Genomic DNA, 3895 nt, shown 5'->3' with positions numbered 1-3895 from the left:
GATTGAACCCAGGACCATGTGCTTGGAAAGCAAGCTTCTTAGCGCATAACCACGCATGCGCTTATGCGTACTAGTACAAATACGTCCTAAGACTCTTGGGATTGAACCCAGGACCATGTTGTTGGAAAGCAAGCTTCTTAGCGCATAACCACGCATGCGCTTATGCATACTAGTATAAATACGTCCTAAGAAGACCCTTGGGATTGAAACCGGAACTCTGGCAAGCTTCTTAGCGCATAATCACGCATGCGCTTATGCATACTAGCACACATCCTACACACACACTAATTCATAAAACAACAAATAATCACTTTAACATTTTTTATTTTCTTTAATATAAAAAATGGTTTCTGGTACACAAATTCACACAAAAGCAAATCACTTAAAAATTCTTTATTTTCTGTAAAATATTAAAAAATGGTTTCTTGGCCTGAGGCTATAAGTAGAAGACTCTTGGAATTGGACCCGGAACTGGTTATAAGATATGCTTCTTAGCGCATAACCACGCATGCGCCTATGTGATACGTCCTAAATGGTTTCTGGTACATAAATTCACACAAAAACAAATCACTTAAAATTCTTTATTTTCTGTAAAATAAATTTAAAATGGTGGTTTCTTACCAGAGGCTATAAGTAGAAGACCTGGGATTGAACCCGGAACTGTGGTTGGAAAGCAAGCTTCTTAGCGCATAACCACGCATGCGCTTATGCGTACTAGTACAAATACGTCCTAAGACTCTTGGGATTGAACCCAGGACCATGTTGTTGGAAAGCAAGCTTCTTAGCGCATAACCACGCATGCGCCTATGCATACTGGTATAAATACGTCCTAAGAAGACTCTTGGGATTGAAACCGGAACTCTGGCAAGCTTCTTAGCGCATAATCACGCATGCGCTTATGCATACTAGCACACACACACTAATTCATAAAACAACAAATAATCACTTTAACATTTTTTATTCTCTTTAATATAAAAAATGGTTTCTGGTACACAAATTCACACAAAAGCAAATCACTTAAAAATTCTTTATTTTCTGTAAAATATTAAAAATGGTGGTTTCTTGGCCTGAGGCTATAAGTAGAAGACTCTTGGAATTGGACCCGGAACTGATTAAGACTTGCTTCTTAGCGCATAACCACGCATGCGCCTTATGTGATACGTCCTAAATGGTTTCTGGTACATAAATTCACACAAAACAAATCACTTAAAATTCTTTATTTTCTGTAAAATATTTAAAATGGTGGTTTCTTACCAGAGGCTATAAGTAGAAGACCTGGGATTGAACCCGGAACTGTGGTTGGAAAGCAAGCTTCATAGCACATAACCACGCATGCGCCTATGCATGCTGGTACAAATACGTCCTACAAAACAAATTATCACTAATTCTTTTCTTTAAAATACAAATTCACACAAAACAAATTTATCACTAAAAATTCTTTATTTTCTTTAAAATAATATTTAAAAATGGTGGTTTCTGGTTGGAACCCCCAGGTTTTCTGCACTGAAAGAGCCTGGCTAAGAGTTTATACGGTTACGTGACACAGCCCGGACACCTTGCAACTATGTTATGACACCAACCAGCATGTTGCAGAGGGTGTTTAAAAACTCAAAGGTTCATAAAACCGACAACATTATCGACTAGTAATTGTTTTTAACGACAGTTTCTATCTTGTTGATATGAAGCTAAAAATATACCTAATTTAATTATGACGTAATAAAGTTATGCAAATGGCTGTAGATGCATGAATCGAATCGAGAAGCTATCGTCCTCGTGCGGTTTCCTAATACTTAAACAATGTCCCTGAAAATCACGTTTTAGTGATTTGACTGCCCAACCGTACTCCGTACCGGCTGTCTAACAACGAATCGACCGCCACCACCCAACGGAACCGAAAAACGACCATCGGAAGATCCATATGCAGCTAGTCACGAATGGGTTGAGCAGCATCTAAAATAAGGTTAAGGGGTGGAACCTACGGAAAATGGAAAAAAAACCTAGCTCCTACTCCTTTGGAACTAATGATTCCCTACTCTAGGTAACTAAGGACCGCTCGAGTATACATAGCTCTGAAGGCCGATACCAGCTACTACAAGAAATGCATGTATTGTCTGTATCTGTGTTTGTGTATTTGCGTTGTGTATGCATGTGTGTGTATATGTGTTTTTGTGTGTGTGCATAAGTGTGTGTAAGTAGAATAAAATGCTTACCTATTTTAGACGTCGGTTCAATATCTCAATGCCAAAGGATTATCGACAAGAGTGTCTTATAAATCCGATGTTGGTGTCTGCTGAAGCATTGACGATATGAAGATAAGCCGCTCTGCGCCTTCTATTTATAAGAAATTCGGCAATTATGACATCATTATGATGATGTCATAATGAACAATATCAACGTTTTTAATCTAAATATCCAAAAATATAAAAAATTGCCTCTCTTTTTGTCTCTCTCTCATTTTTTAAATTGAAAAATCAGCATTGAAGTGACGTCATAATACGATATTTTGCGAAATTTCCAAAATGTCTTCCTTCATGAAAATAATTAAATTAAAAAAAATATTTAGATATTTAATGTTATGAAAACATTTATTTCAAAAGCAAAATAAAAATACTACAATTGATAATATTAATAATAATAATAATCTTTGATTTAAGAACAGGGCAGAAAATTTAAGTGCGTAAGCTTAATTGTGGGGCGTCGCCTTGGGATGTATTTGTCGAATGAATCGACCAGTGCTTATTATTTTAAGCCTGGTATTTATTGTATCGGTTTATTTTGCCGAACCGCTATCTATCTATCTATTTTTCTATCTATCTAACTAACAATTTTAGCAAATCAGTCAGTAATATAATCTCTCATTGTTTACGACTTCTTGTCAAAGATCAGCGAACTCATCAATGCTTTGACCGTACGAATTATCGGGTCGTGACTCGGGAGGAGTCATCGATCCACATTTTCAGCTCTGCGTCGTTGTTGAACGAAACACCTCGTAAAATTGTTTGAGAGCGACTAAGAAACGAAATAACCTGAAGGCACTCTATGGGGGAAATATTGGAAGGACGGTAGAATTTCCCAGCCAAGCTCATGAACGGCGATTTGGTTCGTCTTAGCGACAGATATGTGATTATTGTCGTGTTGAAGAAGCCCACTATGTCCGGTCGAGACACTTGGACCTTAACCCTCGGGTGAAGATAACGCCTAACGGCCGACAGGGTTCTAGGGGATTACCATCTTCTGGCTCTATTTCTTAGTGTATTGCTCCCAATCATGGTGGATAATCTCGTTCAATGGAATCTTATTGAAATGAATAGATCAACCAGAACGCGAAGGAGTTTGAGGTCGAATTTGCCCACAACGAATGTTCAAAACCAAGTTTTTATAGTCTTTACCCGAATAGCTTCTTATCCGCGTTAACACCACGAATATCTCGAGTGGATTTGGGTGTTTTAGAAACTTGATTGAAAGCGAGGAGGGGCATTTTATTTCTAGATAAAACTCCATCGTCAAATGTCCGAAAGAGGAGAAATTTACTCTAATTTCAAATATGTTAAACAAAAGTTGCAGCGAAAAATAATAGAGTTACAAAAGAAACAGAAAACAGAATAATACTGCTATTTCTGGTGTTAATAACATTAGTCAGACATGTTTGTGCGTATGCTTGCACATTCGCACAAACCACATACACACCTCTCTCGGTTCTCCACCCCATGCACACACATTGTGATAGACTTACACTTTAGTTTCCTCATGCTATAACTTGATTACTATCGGCTCTTATGTTTTGCTTTTTTAAGGTGTGACATGCTGATCTTGATAACATAAGTGAATTTATTGCCGATGTTTGTATTTCATATTTGTTGCTTTTGGGAGTGATATAATCAACTCCATTACATTT

General features: G+C 37.4%; 1 long non-coding RNA gene across 1 annotated transcript; it reads right to left on the bottom strand.

The window, feature by feature from the left end:
- Positions 1 to 1202: 1202 nt before the first annotated feature.
- Positions 1203 to 2321, bottom strand: LOC149131546 (uncharacterized). Its single transcript, XR_016237715.1, has 2 exons — positions 2211 to 2321; positions 1203 to 1363 (listed from the first exon to the last, which is right to left on the bottom strand). It is a non-coding gene; the product is annotated as an uncharacterized LOC149131546 (long non-coding RNA).
- Between the last annotated feature and the right edge of the window lie 1574 nt (positions 2322 to 3895).

Source organism: Octopus bimaculoides, chromosome 21 (genome assembly GCF_046866305.1).
Source record: "Octopus bimaculoides isolate indiv1 chromosome 21, ASM4686630v1, whole genome shotgun sequence".
In the NCBI taxonomy this organism is placed as follows: domain Eukaryota; kingdom Metazoa; phylum Mollusca; class Cephalopoda; order Octopoda; family Octopodidae; genus Octopus; species Octopus bimaculoides.
Note: the sequence above shows the minus strand (reverse complement) of the source record. Positions and strands in the feature narration are given on the sequence as shown.